Genomic DNA, 25270 nt, shown 5'->3' with positions numbered 1-25270 from the left:
CAACGTGGGAAATTTGAGGAGGGGAGCGGAAAAGTAGCCCGGCCATATGCTCACATCGGAACTGCGCATATCAGCAGTGGTAGTATTGCCAATACGATAAATTTTGCCTTACTGTGTACTGAATTTTATTGCCTTTGGGTAGTGTTTCGTTTTTCGCCATTTAAACGCTCCTGCTTTCTTCGTTAGCACGTTATACTTTTCTGTTATTTATATATGCATAGTTTTGTTTTGTTTTTCTTCTGTCAAGAAAAATGTATACTTCAGTAACTGATGAGCCATTGGCAGCTGGAATTGCACCACATGCCTCCGCGATGTGTTCAGATCGCAAGAAGGGACAGAGGGTAGTGAATAAGGAAGCAAGGGATAGTCATTACAGGTGTGATCCCTTTCTTCTTGTGGTAAAAAGCGTCCAAGATCTGAAGTATAGAAGTTTCACTGTGATTTCTCTGATATGGATGTAATAATGTAATACGACACACTGTACTACATGCATGTGAACAACATATTTCCACTGCAAGCTAGAAACAGTCGGAAAGCAGTCACAAATAACAATGTTTTAATTGGTTCACCGTGATGAGAAAAAGCATTTCAATTGTTGCAAGGAAATTATCAACATTAATAAACTAATTATACTACAACAGGCTACACAAATGAAGAAAATGGTCGGTATTATTACGAAAGTAGGAATATCCTAAAAGAGTGTTATGATTAGATATATTTAATTTGTTGAAATGTGCTGCTGACAAAGGCAGATCTACTTTCGTGACAATGTTTTTCGAACTCCATCTCACAAGGCACACAGGGCTAGCTTGTGCATTCCTGTCGCACGCATTATCCTTCGCTGCTGACTATATAATGACCATTGTGTTGTGCGACAGATCAATTGTTTATTTTTCTCAATAACAACTATTGTATTCACGATCACGCATTGTCAGTTTGGCAAGCCCTAGGTGAGTAAACAGTATCTGGCATGTGCCTATCATTCCGCCTGAAGGAACGCTCGTAATTACTGTATTTTAATACTGCTCAGATCAAGAGAAGGAATAAAATCCTTTGGTAAGTTTCCATTCCCGTCGCTCAGTGTTAAAAATACGATGGGTTACGGGGATTCCACCGAAATTCCAACAGAATTGCCAATTTGTTTTTGTGTGAGTTGTAAACCTTTTCTCATTCGAAGAAGTATCACCATTTATGAGTAAAGGCCACATTTCTCTTGGTGACTTGTTTAATTGTACTTCCTTTGTCATAATGTAATTTGCTAAACTCATCTCACAGCAGCTATTGAGAAGAATTCCGAAACGGAGGGCCTCATTAAACAAGTAATTGGCAATCACAGAGCTCGATAGCTTACGAAAAACCTCATAGCATCGGTTTGCAGTAACATAAAAGAAGAAATTTCATGTTTATTTTCGTACTAGGAAGCTCTTGTTTCGCTAGCTGTCGATAACTCTTAAAAAATTAGTCACTGGAGTGAAATAAATAAAAGAAGAAGTATAAATAGTGATATATCGCCATAGATAAGAAAGTTCCGTGTGTTTAATAATTGGCCAAACACTCTCCTCCTTGTGTGCTATCATTCGCCAAACTTTCGTTTCGATGTCTCGAGCGGTTTAGGAGATAGGAGAGATGTTGCGAGTATTTCATTCTCTCGGGCGTGAGATCGGAAGTGAGCGCGCTACATGGGATCCATTTTCTCGAGATCGGAGGCAAATAGAGATCTCCTCCCAAGTCTAAACAAAAATTCAGCATGTTAGCTAAATTTCATACGCTGCAACATATGGTGTAATACGCACCAAACGCAAAATTATAGCGATCCCTAATTTTCGTTGCAAACTTTTTGAGTTTTGCGTAGTGTCTTACTAAAATGTGTACATCACAATAAGGATGGTCATTAGCGAGGTGATGGGCACTTCGTCAGGAAGCTGACATATAACGCTACAAGTAAGGCAAAAATCATATATTTTCAGAGAATAGTTTCTGTAAAATCGTTTGAGAAAGATAAGAGGTTGCGTGCGCTTCGGTTCAGCCAGCGCAGAGCGTCGCCAGTCGGCGCGTGCGAAGTATGGTGTACGCGTCGCAATATCCGCTGCACCCGCGCGACCCGTGCGGCACGTGTCGCGCTGTAGTGTCGTGTCACGTCACACGTGCTATACGCTTGTCAATTTGCGCCTTTAGTGTGGAGGCTCCCCTTCTGGCCTCCTCCATTCACCCCGTGAGCGAACAGGTAACCGTTCCCTCCGCAGAGCCCGAACAAGCACACAGAGAGGGGGAGGGGGCTAGTTATCGAGAGTTACAGTTTTAGGTGCTTTGTGGAGACCCTTAGGGGAATAGCACTCAGCTCCGGAAAGAAGTCCTATGTGAACTCAGTATGTCTGCCGGAGGGCCTCATCCAAGATGTGGAGGAGGAATAGTGTGCTGGTATCCGTGCAGGATGCAGTCGTCAGGAAGTTGTTGCTATTGTTGGCAGGAATAACGCCTGTCGCATAAGTTCTGATTGCATACTTAGTTCATATGGACAGCTGACAGAATTGGTGAAGACTGCCCCGCGTGCAGATGCAATCAGAGCCCGAAATTTGCAACATTGTTTTCAGAGTCGATCGGGATCCTTTGGCTTGTTCCGTTTGGGTCTCAGCCAGAGGCTTCGTGGACTCTGTGACGGCCTTGGCTGCAGATTTCTGGGCCTGCGTTGTCGGGTGTAGAACTGTAAGACTCCCCTCGACAGGTCAGTGATGTACTAGACGGCTGGAGCAACTTCTCGGGTAACAGAGGTTTTATATGGTAGGTGGTACTTTGAGGTACTCTGATGAACTCTCAACAGTCGACAGACAGGGGGGGTCGTGCACAGAGGCCGGCCCGCTGGCTGCGACCGCACGGGACTACAACACCCTCGGGCCAAGCGAGTCCATCATGTCTCCGCACGGCCGAGCAGTGCCGTACAACAGCACCGGTTTGCTATCGACAAGGAGAGTCGCGCATAGAGTCGCAGACACCTGTCGCGTGCGCAGCCCACCTGGCGAGGCCGCACTGCTCCACATTGTGCCAGCCAGTGACCAAACACTGGTGTGCTGCGGTCTACGGGCTGGTTCTAGCACTGACCGCATTTGCGAGCAGCAGTCTGCGAACGGCAAGTAGAGCAGTGCTTAGTGCAGTGGTGTGACTTTTCCATTTTTTTTCCTTAACACAGTAAATGAGCACAGAATCTAAACGTGGTTTGCAGAGGAAGAAGCGTATCTCAAGAAAAGAGGAAGTAATTAGAAGTGAGTACAGAACCACACATCCTGGAACGAATCTTAGAAGTTCAATTTGGACGGTATTTAAGCGTATAATGGATGGCGATGAGAAAAACGTCAATTTTGTTTGCTGTTCGCTGTGCAGTGAAATTTCTGCTCATGCAAATGGGTCAAATGGTACTTCGCACATTCACAGCATCCATGCATGTCTAATGAACAAGGGTCTTGTGTGGATGAGAAACGGCTTCTTAAACCTGCTCAGAAGATAATTGTCGATAAATGAGTGTCTATGCGTGAGAGAGACCTAAGGTCGTATGGAACTACAGGAGGTGAAGGTTTTTTGGATATTTTTCTAATGTTAATCAATACTGGAGCGACTTACGGAAAAATATTTGCAAAAGTGTCGTGGCACTTGTCAGAGAGTGCTAAAAGCCTAAGAGACATAATTATGCCGGAGGTAAGTGCTCACACAACAAAAGGCGAATGCTTAGCAATTACAGGCAATTGGACATGCAGCACAAGAAGAAACCGTTACCTGACATGTACTGTCTCCTATTTTGTTGACTGAACCCTGAGATCTAGTGTTCTATGTACAACCCATTTTCCAAAGACAGCCGATAACATTGGAATAGAATTGTTAAGACATGCGTTTTACGACTGGTCAAGGTGCCAATATTGTCGCTGCACTGCGCGGTTATTCACGATTGAATTGTTCCTGCCATATGCTAAATACAGTGCTACAAATGCTTTTAAGCGAAGTATTCTCAGTAATCCATACGTTCATGGTCTTTTGACTGCGGCGAAAGAACTCGTCACTTACACAAGTAAAAGTCGCATTCTTAATGCTCCTGATAGATAACTGGAACAATCCAACAATATTCGCTGGAACATGTGGCTGATAATGTTAAAATCTGTAGGAAGCCAGAATTCGGCTTTGTGTGAAAAGCTCTCTGAGAAGGGAGAAATAGCTCAAATTGAAGGAATTGACATTACGGTGGTGAAAGAATAATTTCTCTTCTCACTTTATGTATGCTATTCTATTACTGTAATTTTTATACATTATCGCTTATTTTATAGAATTTACAACATGAGGGTCTTTGAAGCCGTCCAAAGAGATGTCCAAGGAATTAAAACTGGTGAAATCATCTACACTGCACCTTCTGTTGCCATGGAAGATGACACTATTACAGTATTTGAGTCAGGTGCCCCAGGTCAGAGAAGCCTATGAAATAGGACTTTTACGTGAAGAAATCAAATTTTGCTTAGAGGGAAAGTTTATTGTCCACAGGTGCCATAAGGTAGCAACTTTTCTCTGGCCACCACTTCATCATTTAAAAATGACATCTGATAATTACAGGCGTGACGTCATGGCAGAGGCAAGACGTAGAATGCATTTATTCCTATGTTAATAGCTCCTCAGTGGCTAGCTCTAAAGGGAGCTGACGAGTCTCAGTTGAAACCAAGGTCGATCACAGAATCGAGTGTAAGCCTCATAGGTTCAGAGTCGATGTTTCTTCGCTTAAGGAATAGCCGACTGTATGAGAATACTTTATCTGATCGCCCGATCAAATCTGTGAGCGACGTTGGCGGAGGCCTAAAGTCGAATAAAATAGTTTAAATACCTTCAACAGCAGAACATTGGGTTTTATTTTCAATAATCTTTCATGCTCACAGTAGTGTTCACATTGGTTCGGATTTGCCAAATGATGTATTAAACAGCTTTTGTACTTTTACACTCAGGTAAAAAACATTAGACCATGAAAGAGACATGTACAGCCTGCGAAGAGGGAATTCTTTCATCAGATTCCACAAAAACTCCACTACCGAGGTAGTAAAGATGTTTGCTTTGTAGGCAGGTGCCTATGATGGTCTTACTTCAATAGATGTGTTGGATAGATATTTAAATCAAACCTGGAAAATGGAAGAAAATATTGCATCTTACTGGAAAAAGAGAAAGCAAAATTTTTCGACTCAGATAATCGCCAGAAAAATATTGTGTATAGAAGCATCCAGCTGTGTTTCTGAAAGAAATTTTAGTTCTGCCGATTTAATTCTCAACTCAAGGTGGTCGCTTTTGCATACCGATAATGTCGACACTCTCCATTTTATTCACAGTAATTCTATCCGAGAAAATAGAGTCAAAAATTACGGTGAAACTCTCTTCGGAAATTAAGTTCCATTTTCCGTTGTTTGTAGTGGTGAAAGAGTTTTCCTATTTGCACATTATGTTGCGTATGTTATATTGGCAGCTTTAGTTCAATCCCAACCTATCAGTTTTAAATTTAGTGTATGGAAAATGTATCATGTCATTCACAAGTGTCAGAATTGTAAGTGCACGGCTATAGCGCGTGAGGCCCTAGGTTCAAATTTTGCATGTGGTAGGAAGATTTTCTTTATTTGGTTACTGAATTACGTGTTTGCTTTGAGGTAATACTTATTATTTCATTTACCGGTGTCGCGGTCCCCGCTGATTTATTACAAAGTACACACAGCAAAAAACTAACGTATTGCGTCACAGTGAGTCATTACAAGCTTCCGAATTACGCTGTTACCTGTAAATGACTACTAAGTAAAGACTTTAAACCAAAAATAAGGAAGGGTTACAGCAAGGACAATAATTTTGTAACTTCTACGTTTACAGCAGATCGCTTTTACAAAAGATATTCGAAAAAAGAGTAGCCTAGCGGAGCATTGTGCAGCACTGCCTAAATCAAAAAGAAAGAGCATATTTCAGTTTTTTACTACAGACAAACTATAAAAAATACAAACACATTGCGTATGCCACTGTATAGAGGAAGGTTCAAAGTTTTGACAAAACTGCGTTGCTGTTTGTTTCTAGCATGACTAATCTTTTGTATGTTGGTATAAGCGCGAAGTCAGCCCATTGTTCAAGTGCAACGTGCATTCCGCCGTCGATTCAGCAAGGAGCCGCCTCTGTCCAAGGATGTTTATGACTGGCATAAAAAATTGTAGGAATTTTATTGCGTATGCAAAGGGAAGAGCACTAGTTGGCCATGCACGTCTGTTGAAAATGCGAGCATATCCGAGATGCGGTCACATGGAGTCCACAGAACAACAGAGACTATCACTTCTTAAAACAATGGTGTGGCGTCTTCTGGAACAACGCCTGCACATGAACCCGTACAAGTTGCGACAATTTCATCCTGGTGACCATAACAGTAGGTACGAATGGTTCAAATGGCTCTGAGCACTATGGGACTTAACATCTGAGGTCATCAGTCCCCTAGAACTTAGAACTACTTAAACCTAACTAACCTAAGGACATCACACACATCCATGCCCGAGGCAGGATTCGAACCTGCGAACGTAGCGGTCGCGCGGTTCCAGACTGAAGCGCCTAGAATCGCTCGGCCACAGTAGGAACGAATTTCGTATTTCAGTTCTCCAGGATATTGCAGAGGACACTTTTTCCGAACGACTCATTTTTTCAGACGAATCAGTGTTTCATCTATCTGGTAAAGTAAACCGACACCATCCCATAAGGTTGGACTGGAAGAGGTGGACAACAATATCTAATGTATTGCTGTCGGCCTCCCAGGTTACTAGACCTCACACGTTGTTTTTTTTTTCTGTGGGGACACATAGAAGACACTGTTTTTGTCCCACCTATGCCAGCTACTCTTCAAGAACTCAGAAATCGGCTTGATGAAGCTGTAAATTCAATAAAAAAGGAATTGTTGATTCGTGTGTGGCACGAAATGGACTGCCGAAAGCTGTGACCGAGCGGTTCTATGCGCTTCATTCTGGTACCACGCTGTTGCTGCGGTCGCAGGTTCGAATCCTGCCTCGGGCATGGATGTGTGTGATGTCCTTAGGTTAGTTAGGAGACTGATGATCTAAGGTGTTAAGTTCCATAGTGCTTAGAGCCATTTGAGCCATTTGAACGAAATGGACTACTGTTTTGGTGATTCTCGAGCAATGCGTGGAGCTTATGTTCAGTGTATACCATAGTGTCTGTGCTAACGTAAAACTTTGAATCCTCCTCTATCCAGTGACATGTACAAAGTGCTTCTGTGGCGTGTCCACCTAGTGTTGCCCGTGCTGTGACACAGAAGGCCCAGTGCGTTGGGCTGCGGCAGGCTGAGGCATCCCAGAGCCAAGGAAGGGTTGAGAGGCAACCGCGTCAAATGCGGCGGGCCGTGGCTCGGTCTGCAGCGCTTCGGGCCGCTATGCACCCCACTGACGGAGGAGGAGAGGAGTAGTGCTTAACGTCCCGTCGACAACTAGGTCATTAGAAATGGAGCACACGCTCGGATTAGGGAAGGATGGGGAAGGAAATCGGCCGTGCCCTTTCAAAGGAACCATCCCGGCATTTACCTGAAGCGATTTAGGGAATTCACGGGAAACCTAAATCAGGATGGCCGGAGACGGGTTTGAACCGTCGTCCCCTCGAATGCGAGTCCAGTGTGCTAACCACTGCACCACCTCGCCCGGTGCACTCCTCTGACGCAGATAGCGAAATCCGACCGCCTTCAGAGTACAAATGGTTCAAATGGCTCTGAGCACTATGGGACTTAACTTCTGAGGTCATCAGTCCCCTAGAATTTAGAACTGCTTAAACCTAACTAACCTAAGGACATCACACACATCCATGCCCGAGGCAGGATTCTAACCTGCGACCGTAGCGGTTGCGCGGTTCCAGACTGCAGTGCCTAGAACCGCTCGGCCACCTCGGCTGTCAGAGTACAGACAATTCGACTGCCAAAATTTTATCAGTAAATTGTCGAGGTACCCCTGACAAATTTCCCGAATTTACTGTCTTACAGAATATTTGTAGCACTCAAATTACTCTCTGGATCGAGATCAGGCTGAAACCCGAAATAAAAAGCTTTGAACAGCGGCGGAGCAAGGCTCTGTGCCTACCCAAAGAATTCCAAAATATATCGTCCAAACTGAATTTAGTCCGATATTATCAGGTACCCTCGCAAATGTTTTCAATAGTTTTCGTTTGAACTTCGTATACGCACCCGCCAGTATAATGCATCACTCCTCAAGCTTTGCAACCATCAGCAGCTCGGAATTCCGTGCTTGTTACTGGCATGCCCAGTAAACCCGTACATTTCGGGTGATGGGCTGAGGTTTCTACAGCTTGGATACGGTTTTTAAAAGCTGGCTTTTGATTTGTTTCTATTTCTCGCCAGCAGATGGATACATGTCTAACAATAAGTAGAACGACAAGTCATCCAGCAGTTCCCTAACAGGTAGCGCTACTTCGCATCGTCTAGCATGCTAGCTCCAAGCCGGGCAGAAAGAGAAACCATTAAATTTTAATTTAAGTGTTTGTTTGGAAATTTGTGGGAAGGTCTTATAGGACCAAGCTGCTGAGGTCATCGGTCCATTGGCTTACACACTACTTAATCTAACTGAAACTGACTTACGCTAAGGACAACACACACACCCATGTCCGAGGGAGGACTCGAACCTCCGACGGGGGAAGCCGCGCGGACCGTGACGAGGCGCCAATGACCGCGCGGCTAACACGCGCGGCTTTAAGTGTTTATTTAAAACACAGAAAACAAGAAGACATTGATAGAAAATAAAAATAAATGCATCATTGGATGTTGTTGCAAAATGATGGGAAGTAGCCTAGGTATTGTCATTGTTCCTTGTATTAAAATTTATTAGCCTTTCATAATTCAAACGTCGGTAGTTCCGTAGCGTGTCTGTAGGTTTTCATATCAACAGTACTACACGTGCTTATGATGAAATCGGGAAAGTGAATATTGTAATTAAAATGTAGTAAGCAGTGGTACTGATTGACTGATTAGTGAAGTTTACTTCGGTGTGCCCCATCACGTGTGAGACGTCATCGTCAATTTTTGTTGTCATTGTGTTGCCGAAAGGAAAACTGTAAGTTCTGTAATACTATACTGAAATCATTATATTCTAACGGATGATATTTCTGACTACCTCAAATTGCAATGGACGCCTTTATTTCATCACAAGATCCACTGAATTCTTTAATTGAAAACCCTACGTTTCTCGCGTCTTTCTTTGTAACGTTTAACGCCTGGTGAAAGAACGAAAGCCGAAGTCTAGTATATTAAAAAATCTTATGGAAAATTGCAAGACGTTTCCAAACACAGTGGTGCAATTCAAAACCCTGGTTAAGTGCCAGTGTCGTAAATAACAAACTCTTTTGTTTTTACTGAGTAGTATTTGGAATACGTAATGATGGTTTTAAACGGCGTAAGTTGGGAGTAGACGTATAGAGTCTTAAAAAGCTAAAGAGCATTAATGTTCCATTTCACGTATCACAACAGCTGTTAAATACAATCAGGTGGTACAGTAAGAATTGACCATACTCTTTCAGCAGCAATACGCCTCGAAGCTTTGAAACATACAGAGAAGGTTGATCGAAACGGAAGTATAAAGAAGAGACTTATTTCGACCATCTGCTTTTTAGTGCGTCCAAGAGTTAGCTCTTCGATATCATGACGAATCTGAGGTGTCACTGTACGCTCCTGGTAGCTGAGTGGTCAGCGCGACGGACTGTCATACCTAACGGCACGGATTCGATTCCTGGTTTGGTCGGAGATTTTTCTCCGCTCAGGGACTGGGTGTTGTGTTGTCCTTATCATCACCATTTCATACCCATCAACACACAAATCGTTGAAGTGGCGTCAAGTCGAAAGACTTGCACCAGGTGTGACCGGTCTACCCAACGGGAGGCCCTAGCCATACGGCATTTCCACTTTGAGGTGTCATAAAATAAAGGGAATTATTTACAACTTCTGGATTTTTCATTAGAAAAAGAACCAAACACGGAAGATCATTTAACATCGGATGGAATATTTAAAGGCACTTTCTCTGACGTACACAATAGTTAATAGCTTTTATTACGAACGTTGTTATAGAACAAATTTCTAGTGAAGTAAAAAAGTAGTTGGTTTATAATCAGTACAAGCCGAAGAAACAACGGACGTCTCTACTAGAAGACAAATGAGTGTAATTTTTCGTTTTGCAGTCCGCCTTCTTAGCTCGGTAGTAACGTACTTGCCTCCCGTATAGCGGGCCTGGGTTCAATTCCCGGCTGGGTTGTAGATTTTCTCCGCTCGTGGACTGGGTGTAGTGTTGTCCCATTTCCTCCTCATCATCATTTCATCCTCATCACCGGCGCGCAAGTCGCCCAATATGGCGTTGACTGAAATAAGACCCGCATTTGGCGGCCTAACTTCCCCAATTGGGCCTCCCGGCCAACGATGCCATACACTCGTTTCCATTTTCATTTTTTCGTTTTGCAGATAACGAATCGGGAGAAATTCAAGATAGATTCACAGGGTTTATGACGTATCCAAAGACGGGAGAGCACAAGGCATAGCTACTGTTTCGTTACAACTGCTGAGCAGTTGGAATATTGATAAAAACAAATTAGTCTCGCGAATATACGATGGCTGCAGTGCAGTGACAGGGAAAAATTATGGCGTCCTTTCTATTGTGAAGCAAGAATATTCTCATGCTCTCTTTATCCGCTGCTACGCATATAAGTTCAGACTATTCCTCCTGTATCCCTATGAAAAAATTTACGCAATACAAATTTTTACGGCAAATCTGTCAGGATTTCATGCATTTTGAGCCGTTCCAGTAAAAAAGTGAACTTCTGAAGGAAAGCGGATTTAAACTACGAAGTCTGTGTGAAACACATGCCTGTGGGCTTTCAAAATATAAAAATGAAATGATGGTGAGGTGTGGGCCCTCAATTGCGGACCCTCTGACTAAAAGCTGAAATATTAAAAGTTTTGGCTGGTTTTGTTGTCTAGGGGCTGGGATATGTAGGTGCCTCATTACAAGCCAAATAATTCTGAGCCTACAGTATACAATATGAATATACACATGAAACGAATGGTCGAAGAATCCTATCGCTCGGCAACTGCAAATTTTGAATGTAACCTTGAAATTTATAAATAAAAGATTGCAATTAAATAAAATCTGCAGGCATCATTTTTAACGACTTTAAATGATGAATACGATAGCAGAAGTACCTTTCAGAAAGCCGTTTATTACTGCAAACACTTAATGGTGTCGATGATCCAGCAATTAAATAAAACAGAAGTTGAATAACAGGGAAAATTGATTCCTACTGCATGTAATTAGTTATGAACAACAACATAGCTCACGAGATGTTCACTTCTATACGCATACTACGTCTTCACTGTAGAAGTCACGGAAGTCTCACAAGTGCGTAAGTCGGCACTACGAAATACACTCCTGGAAATTGAAATAAGAACACCGTGAATTCATTGTCCCAGGAAGGGGAAACTTTATTGACACATTCCTGAGGTCAGATACATCACATGATCACACTGACAGAACCACAGGCACATAGACACAGGCAACAGAGCATGCACAATGTCGGCACTAGTACAGTGTATATCCACCTTTCGCAGCAATGCAGGCTGCTATTCTCCCATGGAGACGATCGTAGAGATGCTGGATGTAGTCCTGTGGAACTGCTTGCCATGCCATTTCCACCTGGCGCCTCAGTTGGACCAGCGTTCGTGCTGGACGTGCAGACCGCGTGAGACGACGCTTCATCCAGTCCCAAACATGCTCAATGGGGGACAGATCCGGAGATCTTGCTGGCCAGGGTAGTTGACTTACACCTTCTAGAGCACGTTGGGTGGCACGGGATACATGCGGACGTGCATTGTCCTGTTGGAACAGCAAGTTCCCTTGCCGGTCTAGGAATGGTAGAACGATGGGTTCGATGATGGTTTGGATGTACCGTGCACTATTCAGTGTCCCCTCGACGATCACCAGTGGTGTACGGCCAGTGTAGGAGATCGCTCCCCACACCATGATGCCGGGTGTTGGCCCTGTGTGCCTCGGTCGTATGCAGTCCTGATTGTGGCGCTCACCTGCACGGAGCAAAACACGCATACGGCCATCATTGGCACCAAGGCAGAAGCGACTCTCATCGCTGAAGACGACACGTCTCCATTCGTCCCTCCATTCACGCCTGTCGCGACACCACTGGAGGCGGGCTGCACGATGTTGGGGCGTGAGCGGAAGACGGCCTAACGGTGTGCGGGACCGTAGCCCAGCTTCATGGAGACGGTTGCGAATGGTCCTCGCCGATACCCCAGGAGCAACAGTGTCCCTAATTTGCTGGGAAGTGGCGGTGCGGTCCCCTACGGCACTGCGTAGGATCCTACGGTCTTGGCGTGCATCCGTGCGTCGCTGCGGTCCGGTCCCAGGTCGACGGGTACGTGCACCTTCCGCCGACCACTGGCGACAACATCGATGTACTGTGGAGACCTCACGCCCCACGTGTTGAGCAATTCGGCGGTACGTCCACCCGGCCTCCCGCATGCCCACTATACGCCCTCGCTCAAAGTCCGTCAGCTGCGCATACGGTTCACGTCTACGCTGTCGCGGCATGCTACCAGTGTTAAAGACTGCGATGGAGCTCCGTATGCCACGGCAAACTGGCTGACACTGACGGCGGCGGTGCACAAATGCTGCGCAGCTAGCGCCATTCGACGGCCAACACCGCGGTTCCTGGAGTGTCCGCTGTGCCGTGCGTGTGATCATTGCTTGTACAGCCCTCTCGCAGTGTCCGGAGCAAGTATGGTGGGTCTGACACACCGGTGTCAATGTGTTCTTTTTTCCATTTCCAGGAGTGTATTTCTATCTCCCGCGACCATGCGCAAACCGCTCCTCTCCAAGTCTTTCCCGCGTCTGTGCGTCCGTCGCGCTGTACTGCCCAGGACTCTCTCGTGTCCTCTCCCGCTGCACTGTTCAGAACTACCCTGCCCTCTCACGAAACGATGCTCCTCCCCCACTTCCATGCTGTCTCTCCATGTGTTCTCTTTGGAACGATCGCTGTGATTGGCTAGAGTGCTCCCGCCCTGTCTCCAAGCCAACGCACACTCACAAACATAATGAAACAGGTACGGAAAACTGAATTTATATTTAAATAACTTGAAATTAAATAAATATTCCTACGGAAGGACCATAAACACGCTCTACCACAATTATTAAATAGGTAAACAAATCAAATAAACATATGTCCAAGTAGTAGAAACAAAGGTAGGCCAATAGCTTAATGTCTCTGTGCTTTCTAAAACACAGTAAATATAAGACCAATTTCTTCATGAATAGGATATATCGGATATAAACAAAGACATAGACGAATTAATATATTTATAAGCATGCTGCCACAGTTTTTTTGTGTAACTGTGGAGTACTTATGGCCTGACGCGATCGATAGTAATCGGCCAATTTGATCTCCAATAACTCATGTACTATTCAAGTTACATGCCTGTAATTCATACCAATTTAGGTTTACACTGATAGCTTTATAAAGACATGTCGATCTACGAAATCGGATGAACCGTTTAGATTTTGGAAATTCGTTACTGCGTGTTACTCGTACAATTTAGTCACATACCAAACTTTAAACTAATAAAGGTATGTAACATCTGATTACACCACCAGAATCGTCGTGCAAATAATGACAATGCAAATGTTTGTTTTTGAGGTATCATGATTCCTCTGTCTACTGTTAATTTCTATACGAACTGTGAAATTTCTGCCATTAAGGTTTCACAAAGTCCGCCATCTTTGGCACTTCCTGTGTACAAGTCTCTTTCATCGACGCAGTGTTACCAAGGATTTCCCAGCCACGCCGTCGGCTAGCAACCACATGGTCCAGCTATTGTGCGGCATCACGCCGTTGCCAACGAGCAGTGGCTTTGTCGAGCGTCCTGTGCGGGCGCCCCAACTCCGAACATAGAATATTTCCAGGGCGCCACAACTCGCCCGTTATCTCACATGCTGTACAAACCATTATTCTTCACTATACAGACATGAAAGCAGTATTTAATGATGTGATAAACAGTGAAGTGTGGCATGATAATTCTTTACATCAAGAAATTGGGCTAAATTGTATACTGGATGATCAAACTTATCTTTCTCTAGTATGTAATTCGATTTTTCAACATACAAGTATCTTGTCTGACATCTTGCAGAGTGAAACTGTGAAGGTAAGACACTGTAAACTCAAAATTGAAACTGCATTAAGGCTGTTGAAAGACTAAGCTGAGAGGAAATTATTCTGCAATGCATAGTGGAAGTTAAGTGCCTTATAAATTCATCAGGAGCATCTCAAATCAATTTTCAGGAAACAGAGCAAGTATTCAGAAAACGAGAAGGCTAGCAATCTAAATAGTAGATGTAGTAGTAGTAAAGTAGGAAACTAGATATCAGGGATTTCATGAAACAGATTTTACAGAGCTTGCAAATGAGAAAAAGTTCTCGGGTCATATTAGCCCACACGATTTCCCGATGCGTAATGTTGAAAAACTACGTAAAATACGAGTATATACTTTACCTGACAGTCAAAAACTGAAAGGAGAATTAAATTTTTTTTACGTCAGTGACAATAAACGCCTAAAGCCTCGGGACCTCCTTAAATCCATTATAAACAATGGATTAATAAACGTTCCCTGAATGTGTGAAATTACTGTCGGTGGTTCTTGCAATTCCAGCAACACCGCGTCTTGCCAAAGACGTGTGAGTACATTAAAACGCGTTAAAATCTACCTTCACAACACAAAGACAAATAATATACTGTCAAACTTGGAGATTTTTGCTATATAGAAGGGAACTGAGAAATTTTCAACAAGACTGTAGGAGTTCATATCTCTTGTTATGGATGTTTCAAGAATGTTCAAATGTTTGTGAACTCTTAAGGTACCAAACTGCTGAGGTTGTCGGTCCCTAGACTTACACACTATTTAAATCAACTTAAACTAACTTATGCTAAGAACAATACTCACATCCATGCCCGAGGGAGGACTCGAACCTCCGGCGGGAGGGCAGGGCAATCCGTGACACAGCGCCTCTAACCGTGCGGTCACTCCGGGCGGCTCTGGATGTTTGCGCCCTGAAAAAGGACAGGAGGATGGAACTAATTTATAAAAAAGTGTAACAGTGAGTCACTATGTATTATATTTTTATTAATGTGTAGCTGTTTAATATTTTTGTGCGTGGGTCAACTGAAGAATGGGATACAGCTCGTCGGTTTTGATCAATGATGTCATTATTTTAGACACAGATATTAGTTTGTTTATTTTCGAGCCATAGATAATAAATAGGTTATCTTCTGTTGCAAAGCGTCAAAGTTGTAGATAAGTATAAATGAATGTGTTATTAAGAGACAGATGTTGCATATGCTTTTTGTCGCTTGTGGCAATTTTAAATCATTTGTGTACACATTTTGAACCATACCTTTGATAGTGAGTCGTTCCAATTGCTGTTTCCCCTGAAATGGATTCTAATCCTGTACTATCTATGTAAGCTAAAGAATAGGACACTAGTACTAGCGAAATTAAACGAAGCGACATACGTAACACTGGCAACTTGTACCTCAGTTGAACTACGAAAGTTGTATCCTTTCCTTTTGTTGAACTATACACGTCAACTGAGGTACAGGATACAAATTTTACGTTTGCCACTTTTTTCGTCTTCGCTGGTACTAGTATCATCAGTTGACCTATATAGGTCAACTAAAGCACAGGATGCTAATTTTACGTTTGCCGCTTTTTTTCGCCTTCGCTTGTAGCAGTATCCTATTCTGCAGGTGACATATACAGGTCAACTGAAGTACAGGACACAAATTTTGCCTTTTTCGCATTTTCCGCCTTCGCTAGAACTACTGTATAGGTCAACTAAGGAACAGGACACAAATTTTACGTTTGTCGCATTTTTCGCCTTCGGTAGAGCTACTGTCGAATATGGATCAACTGAATTACAGGATACAAATTTTACGTTTGTTGCCTTTTTTTCACATTCGCTATTCCTATTATTCAGCTGATACTTGAAGGTGAAAAAATTGACTACATAAAATGAGTATCCTGTATTTCAGTTGACCTCTATAGGTCTCAGATACAAGAGACAACTTATATATGCTAACTGTGATCTTCCATACCAATGTTACGTATGTCGTTTTTATTTATTTATTTTTCTTTCAGTAGCACTGTTATCCCATTCTTCACTTGACCTATATAGATGAGCTGAATAATAGTATATTAGGACTTTCTGTTGCGAAAAAAAGGGACATATGTGACATTACGTTCGAAATATGGATGTACATGGTATATGTCCACAATCTGTTTTCTCTGTACTACTTTCCTTCGTTTTTCAACATTCGACTATGCCTTTAAAATGCATCATCTATGGTAATCTGTGACGTTATTTTTCAAAGCCGATGAGTTGTATTCCGTTCTTCAGTATTCCCCATTTATTTATTACAGTTTCTTTAGTAGTTTCTATCTTAGTAGAAATATCTAACAATGTTACTTTTGCAGTGTTTCTATTTCACAAGTTTTTGTTTTAAGATTTTTTTCCTTTTTTCGAAATCCGTCATTCTCAGGGTACCCTTCAGAAAATGCCACGCTTCACCACTGGCTCTGAAGTATTTATCGTGGCAATGAATGTATATCGAAAAGACAGATTAGATACCATTGGATGGAGGGTGTTTATTGCAGTCGACAAAAATATTGTCCCTAATGAGGTCGACTTTGAATGCGATTGTGAAGTTATCTGGACACGTATGGCAGGTCGAGGTGAAATCAGGTTAAATAGTGGATGTTATTACAGACTACCCGATTCTGTCGCGACGTTTTTAGGGCCACTGAAAGAAAGTCTACGCTCAGTGTCCCGGAAATATCCAGGCGACTGTAACCTACAGAGTAGGAACAGGGATATCTATGGGTTCACTGCAGGGGAACGGACCGGAAGTCTTGTGACGTACTTTTGAACAATTGTTCTGAAAACTGTCTTGAGCAGTTAGTTTGAGAGCTACACGCAAGAGAAATATATTTTCCCTTGTAGCTACAAAAAGGCCTGATTTTAGCTAGTAGCTACAAAAAGGCCTGATTTTAGCTACGGTGTAAGTGAAGCAACAGGGATTAACGATCATTATATTATCATTGCGACGATAGCTACTAATGTTAATAAATGAATCAAAAAGGCTGGGAGAGTATTTTTGCTAGAAAGAGCAGATAAGCAGTTGTTAGTACCCCCGCTTATACAATGAATGGACGTCATTTAATTCCAGTATGACGGGCGTAGAGAAATTATGGGAAAAGTGTATAAAGACTGTAAATCGGAGAAGTATGGACCGAGGAAATAGATTAAGGATTGAAAACATCCACGGTAGTTTAGTAACAAATTTCGCAAAATGCTGAATAAGCAGGGACTGTAATACTCTCGATTCAAAACAGAACGCTCAACTGACGACGGGCGGGAGTCAGTGTAGATTCGTGCGTCAGTAAAAAGATGAATGCGCAAACCATACAACAACTACCACCTTCATACCTCAGCAGAAAACTTGCCAAGAAGAGCCCGGAAAAAAATCTGGTCCTACGTAAACTCGCTAAGCTGGTCGATGGCTTCTATCCGATCACTCATTGACCAGTCTGGTGCGGCAATACAAAACAGCCAAAGGAAAGCTTAAATTTCGCGTTTAAGGAAACGTTCATCCAGGAAGATCGTACAGTTATAGCGTCGTTTGACCATCGCACGGACTCTCGTATGAAGGACACAGTAATAAGCGACCCTGGCGTAGAGAAGCAACTGAAAGAGTTGCCAGGTCTGGATGGAATTCCAAATAGATTTTACTAAGATAACTACCCGTTATTGGCCCCTTACTTAGCTTGCACTGATCGCGAATCTCTCGCCCAGCGCAAAGTCTCAAGTGAGTGGAAGAGAGCGAAGGTGACTCTTGTGTATTAGAAGGCTAAAGGAACGGACTCCCAAAATTACGGAACAATATCTATAACGTCGATATGCTCCAGAGTTCTTGAACATATTCTAAGTTCAAATACAATGACTCTGTCCAAAAATCAGCACGTTTTTATAAAGCACCGCTCAAGCGATACTCAGCTCGCCCTTTTCTCACATGATATACTGTGAACCATGGATGAAGGGCAACAGGCAGATCCCATACTCCTAGATCTCCAAAAAGCGTTGAGCGTTGTGTGCCAATGCAGGCGTTTAACGAAGGTACCAGCATAAGGAATAGGTTCCATGATATGTGTGTGGCTTGAAGATCTCTTAAGCAGTAGAATGTAATATGTTGTTCTTGACGGTGAGTCTTCGTTAGAGACAAGAGTATCGTCAGTAGTGCCTTAGAGAAATGTGATAGAACCGGTATTGTTCTCTATACACTCGTACATTCTATCATATATGATCTTAGCAACCATCTGCGGCTGTTTGCTGATGATTCTGTGGTGTACGGGAAGGTTTAGTCGTGGAGCGACTGTAGGAGAATACGAGAAGTCGTAGACCACATTTGTAATTATTGTGACGAACGGCAGCTAGCTCTACATGTAGAAAAAAATGTAAGTTAATGTAGGTGAGTAGGAAAAAAATCTCTTGACGTTCGAATAGTAGTAGCCTAGTCTGCTGCTTCACACAGTCGCATGAGTTAAATATCATTGCAAAGCGATATGAAATAAAAGGAGCATGTTGGGATTGTGGTAGGGAAAACAGTCGACTTCGATTTGTTGGGACAATTTCAATAAAACGTGGTTCATCTGCAAAGTAGATCGCGCACTAAACGCAAGTGCGACCTATTCTTGAGAACCGCTCGAGTGCTTGTGATCCTCACCAGGTCGGATTAAAGAATGACATCGATGAAATTCAGAGGCGCACTGCTAGATTTGTTACCGGTAGGTACGATCGACACCCAAGTATTATGGAGATGCTTCGGTGGCTGAAATTGGAGTTCCTGGAAGGAGGGCAATGATCTCTTTGTGGAACACTATTGGGAAAGCTTAGAGAACCGGCATTTGATCTGATTGCAGAACTATTCTACTGCCGCAAACTTACATGTCACGTAAGGACAACGAAGGTAAGATGAGAGAAATTAGGGCCCCTAATGAGACATACAGATAGTAGTTTTTCCCTCGCTCTGTTTGTTAGCGGACAGTAAAGGAAATGACTAGTAGTTGTACAAGTTACCCTTCTCCATGCAGCGTAGGGTAGTTTGTAGATGTTCACGTAGATCTAATCGTTGTGAGATGTAAGCAAACAGCCTCCCAATGTTATCTCGAAGAATTTCTTGCTATGTTTGATACATGCTATGTCAGTTTATCATGAGTGCCTGTTGGAGGTTGATATGAATATACACGTATTCCCATCCCATTCCACACATGTCCTATGAGTGACCAATCAGATGACCGGGCTGGTCAGTCAAGAATCCGTACAATCCTCTAGAAGTCTGTTTAGTGAACTGCAGTGTTGGGTATTGTATCATTCTGCTGGAATATCCCCTTTGGTACGCTGGTGATGGAGGGTATGGCAACAATTTTTACTATTCTATATCTCATACGGGCGAGCATTCAGCATCCCTTCAACAACTCTCAAATACCCACTAGCACCGTACGGAGTGATTCCAGGCATTGGAGACGTCTGGGTCTCGACAAAGGCTGCTTCCTTTGACCTTTCACCAAGTTGTCTTGGAAAATGTCGGTGTCGGCGTCGGCGTCACAATCGGAAATGAGACATATCGCTGAACAAAACAGAATAATGCTCAATGTCCACTCGAATCTTGCTCTACAACGTACGTTTTCTGTGAAATCGTGTCAGCTGTAACGACGAATGGATACTGCAGATTTCACGCCATCTACCTATAATCTGTTCCCCACGGTTCGTGGTGTCTGTAACCTCTGCCCGGATTTCACCTTTTGTCACTCATCTGTGCACCAGAGCTAGTGGAATAATCCTACTGTCTTCTCGTAGCGTAGCCGTTCTGTATGGGTATGTGCCTCGTCACCAATCAATCTCCAGCCATTGCATTACCGTCTATTGTCTGTTCAGCTAGCGATGAGACACTCGCATGACCATCACGCCAATGATTTGATCTTTCTCAAAGTATGGAAAATGGCGATAAGCTGCAGGTACTTTAAAGTTGCGATCTCAGCCCGAAAAGTTGCAGTAACATTAGACACACCCAGTCGTCAATATGTACAGAATGTCACAAGAGATACGCGACAGTCGACTTGTAATTAACTTAGAGGAACGAAGTAAGGTGTTTCTGGTGCACCAATCCAATTTTGTTATGTAATGCAAAGAATAACTGTTTCCCCTCACTGGGTGACTGTAGCAACGCAACTTAATAGTCTTCCTCCGTTGTTGCAGGATGGCAGGAGAACCATAAACGAATCGTAGATTGGTGTATGGCTTGATTTATTTGAACGAAGTCAAACACCCAAGTTAAGAGAAATTTGAACGCGACACAGGAACCCCCCCCGGCGTTCGTTTACCACAGAAGTCATTTCGTAAGGCATCAAAAGAACTCAAAATCGGTCGTACGACAGTGTACCGTGTACTCAGAAAGCGTATTTATCGTCTGGATGCCATACGTACCACAGGGGGAGGTCGTTTAGAACTTGATTAATGAACCAGAAGACAACTTTTTGAGTTTTTCCATCAGACAAAGTTTATTTTTCGTTTCTAAATTAATTACAAGTTGAGTCATGTGACACTGAAATTTTAGCTTACATTCTGAGACATCCTGCACTCGCCATTCTACATCTGTAGGTACTGGCTTTTAATATATCGGGAACACTGAAAATATGTTCACTTAAGGCTGGAACTTCAATCGATATATCCCCCATATGGGAAATACTGCAGTATCTGTTTCTTTGCGTTCGGTCGCGTTCGGTCTATGGGTTCATGGTGTAACAATTCCCATTTTCGTTAGCACACTTCCCCGCTGATCTAGTACATGGCGCGTTTGTTAAGAAGGTGGAGAGGAATTCGGCATAAGTGAAGACTTAATCCCTATCCAGCCATTTATATAATGGTTATCCATGTTGTCGTTGTTGTGGTCTTCAGTCCTGAGACTGGTTTGATGCAGCTCTCCATGCTGCTCTATCCTGTGCTAGCTTCTTCATATCCCAGTACCTACTGCAACCTACATCCTTCTGAATCTGCTTAGTGTATTCATCTCTTGGTCTCCCTCTACGATTTTTACCCTCCACGCTGCCCTCCAATACTAAATTGGTGATCCCTTGATGCCTCAGAACATGTCCTACCAACCGAGCCCATCTTCTGGTCAAGTTGTGCCACAAACTTCTCTTCTCCCCAATCCTATTCAATACCTCCTCATTAGTTATGTGCTATACCCATCTAATCTTCAGCATTCTTCTGTAGCACCACATTTCGAAAGCTTCTATTGTCTTCTTGTTCAAACTATTTATCGTCCATGTTTCACTACCATACATGGCTACACTCCATACAAATACTTTCTGAAATGACTTCGTGACACTTAAATCTATACACGATGTTAACAAATTTCTCTTCTTCAGAAACGCTTTCCTTGCCATTGCCAGTCTACATTTTATATCCTCTCTACTTCGACCATCATCAGTTCTTTTGCTCCCCAAATAGCAAAACTCCTTTACTACTTTAAGTGTCTCATTTCCTAATCTAATTCCCTCAGCATCACCCGACTTAATTCGACTACATTCCATAGTTTACTTTATTTCCGACCAGTCCAAAGACAGTTACTTCGAACAGGTTACAGCCGATGTGGTTCCACATCCTAATCCAACTGAGTTCGTGCTTCGTGTCTAAAGAGTTACGAGGTGCGACAATAAAGTACTGAGACTGATGTAAAAAAAAAAGTTTGCTTACCGTTTTAGTCAAGTTCAGTATTGTCTCCTTCAAAGTAGTTCCCTTCTGACTGCACACACTTTATCCAACGCTTCTAACATTGATGGTAACGTTTCTGGAACTCATCTTCTGTAATATCCTCCAAGACCCTCCTCGTCACAGCTTTTCGGACATCTTGCGTTGTTTGAAAATGGTGTCCCTTGACCGCTGTTTTGACTCATGGAAATAGAAAAAAGTCGCACGGAGCGATATCTGGTGAATAAGGTGCTTTAGTAGTACTAAAATTTGTTTTGAGGTAAAAAGTTGCTGTACTGACAGAGCAGTATGGGATGGTGCATTATCGTGATGCAGAAGCCAATTATCAGCAATGTTGGCATGGACACGAAGATCTCTTTTACAAAGTCTTTCTAAAATTTTTTTGTAGTAATATTGGTTAACTGTTTGTCCAGGAGGCACCCACTCTTTATGAACAAGTCCCTTGGAATTAAAAGAAGCACACAAGCATGCATTTCACTTTTGACTTTGACATGCGAGCTTTTTTTGGTCCGGGTGATCCCATTGAGCGCCATTTCGAACTTTTGCGTTTTGTGTCTGGATCGTACTGAAAACACCAACTTTCATCACCAGTGATAACACGCCTCAACAGTTATGGATTGTTGTCCGTTTGCTCGAACAGGTCGGCTGCCACATTTTTCCGTGTTTCTCGCTGTTGTGGCGTGAGATTTTTGGGGACCATTTTTTGCACAAATCTTTCTCATACCAAGATTTCAGTTATTATTAGACGAACCGTTTCTCGATTGATGTTCAGTTCTTCTGCAATCATTTTCACGGATAATCTTCCATCATATCGTACGAGTTCACGCACCCTGGCCAAGTTGACATCCGTCCGTGAGGTTGATGGTCGTCCACTGCGGTCTTCATCTTTAACATTCGTTCTGCCTTCACTAAACATTTTATGCCAACGAAAAACTTGAACTCTTGACATAACCTCGTCTCCAAAAGCCTTCTGAAGGTTACCGTAAGTTTTCGTCGCATTTTCGCCCAATTTAACACAAAAAGAAATGGCATACCGTTGAGCAATATTATACGGTTCCATTTCCGTGACGAGAGACACAAGCACATGTTAACTTGTTACAGCACAACTCACGACTGAGCAGTTGCATCGATGTGCCGCTTGGACTAGAAGCAGCTTATAGACCAAGGTCAAAGATATTGTGCCTTCGCAAGCCTGCAGGGTTGCCACATGTTGCCATGAAAATCAGTCTCATTAGTTTATTGTCGCACCTCGTATGACCGAGTGAGGTAGCGAAACTGTTACAAGACACTGAACTCATTTGCACGTAGTTTAAGTCTATTTTTGGTTATCATGATTTAGGTTTTCCGTGGTTTCCCTTAAATCGCTTAACTAAATTAATTAAATAAAGGGATGATTTCCTTGAAAAAGATACGCTCATTATCCTTCCCCACCCCAAGGCAAGCGCAAGTTGTGCACTATACCTATGAACGACGTCACCAAAGAGACATTTCATATTAACATTATTTACTTCATCCCCTTCCAATGAACTCGGTGTCAAAGAGAGGCTACACTATAATTTTCTTTGTTTTCATTTACTTTATAGCATTAGTTGTTAATGGACGAAGCAATCAAATCTGCTTTTTAGAATTAATTATTTTATTTAGCGCAGTTCTAAAACAACAGCGTAAGGTGATTTTAGTATATCTCCCATGACTGTGAAATACTATCACAATCATTAAGTGAAACACACTGACTTTAGTTCGATAATACTTACAAAAATGTAGTCCCCTCACAGATGTAGAAATTAGGTGAACAACCAAAAGACTTTTCTTTTCTTGGCAGCATTTTTCGGTGTGCTTCATGCTTCATCTATCTCTCGTACCGTATTTTTTGTTGAACGTATAGGCTTAACACTGAAACCATAACTACTGGTAGATGCAATTTCCTGCTGATCTTAGTTGACTGGAAGTTACGTATACGGGAACATGCAGTTATCAGCTGCTTCGTACCTAGAAGTTTAACGGAACTGCTTTGTTCAACTTACGCTACTTCATAGAAAAGACGATTTTAAGAGATTATGAAGTCTTTCCTATTTGTCGTCGTCCCCCACACCCCCCTTTGACACAATAGTTCTACAACCAAAGAAAATAGTTTTTGTTTGTGATATCTTATAACAAGTGCTAGTGCAATAGAATTGTGCAACAGATACAGGGTAAACAACGTTTACAATTTCGTTTCTTTCAAATAAAATGTGTAGACTAGTGGAGAGATGCGCTCATAAAATAATACTCCACATGTTGTTTCCTGATATTTGTCGATTTTTCGCAAGCCATATGCCCGCTAACGTCATTGTCAACTTTAGAACAGACTCCCAAAAAGAAAAGGTTGCATCGAATTAACCCAGAGCATAAGTTTCAGCTAATAACGCAGATAACGTCTTTCGAAGTAGTTTATTTGACGTGTGTGGTTTCAGTTCCATGCACAAAAAGACGATCATTTACGCTGATGCACAAGACGAGTTAGAAAAGTTGCGCGCTTCTCGACGCTGTGGCATTACTCGCAGCTGTTTAATTTCCGTCCGTGTGAACAGTGAGGGTGGTAAAAAACTTCTGCTATTTCCGAAGTATTTTAGATAACGATTTTGTTCGATAGGTCTGGAGCCATAGTTCCCACACAGAATCACGTTACACCTTAATTCGAAAGATCTGCGATGCTGTAATTAAATGTAGTAATAAGGTGGTGGAATTTTGTTTCACGTGACTATGAGGAAGTCAATGTGCTTTACTTCCAGTAGTATTTTCACAATCATTTCTACTGAAAAAAGTACATAGTCATAACGAACACTTTGCTTCGAGTGTATTTCTGTTTGCAGGATCAGGTGTAAATTAAATAAATGTTTACTCTGTTATTATTTCCTATATTTCAGGTAAGAGTCCCGCTTGTTAGCATATATCACGTTCTACGTATGCAAACAATAATTTTGTCCTTCTCATCATAAATAGACGTCTTTCTGTTTCGTCACTATGACTGTGGTCATTCGCCATAATTTGTACATCTACATATGCACTTGGCAAGCCGTTGTATACAGCGTGGCAGAGAGAACCTTGTACCAATAACAGATAATTTCTGTAAAATTTCATTCCCGTACTAAGAGTGACAAATATTACTGTGTGTATGCCTCTGAAGCCTCCCTAATCTCTCTTATCATACTCTCATGCTCTTTACGTGAGATACACTATGCTTGTAGCGAAGCTGTCCTCGAATACCGATATTTGAAATGTATCAGTAGGGATACGTGAAAAAGAATCTCACCTCTACTTCAAAGATTCCCCTTGGGTCTCTATTACACTATTGAATGACCTGTACGAACCTG

At 42.5% G+C, this 25270-nt stretch overlaps 1 protein-coding gene and 1 non-coding gene across 2 annotated transcripts in view; one reads left to right on the top strand and one right to left on the bottom strand.

Annotated features, from left to right (window-relative positions):
• LOC126183892 (FMRFamide receptor) overlaps positions 1 to 25270 on the top strand; it is a 1121637-nt gene that overhangs the window by 112874 nt on the left and 983493 nt on the right. The window lies entirely within an intron of this gene.
• Trnaa-cgc (transfer RNA alanine (anticodon CGC)) lies at positions 7610 to 7682 on the bottom strand. Its single transcript has one exon. It is a non-coding gene; the product is annotated as a tRNA-Ala (tRNA).

The sequence above is a fragment of the Schistocerca cancellata genome, chromosome 4 (genome assembly GCF_023864275.1).
Source record: "Schistocerca cancellata isolate TAMUIC-IGC-003103 chromosome 4, iqSchCanc2.1, whole genome shotgun sequence".
In the NCBI taxonomy this organism is placed as follows: domain Eukaryota; kingdom Metazoa; phylum Arthropoda; class Insecta; order Orthoptera; family Acrididae; genus Schistocerca; species Schistocerca cancellata.
This window is presented reverse-complemented; position numbering and strand designations above follow the sequence as displayed.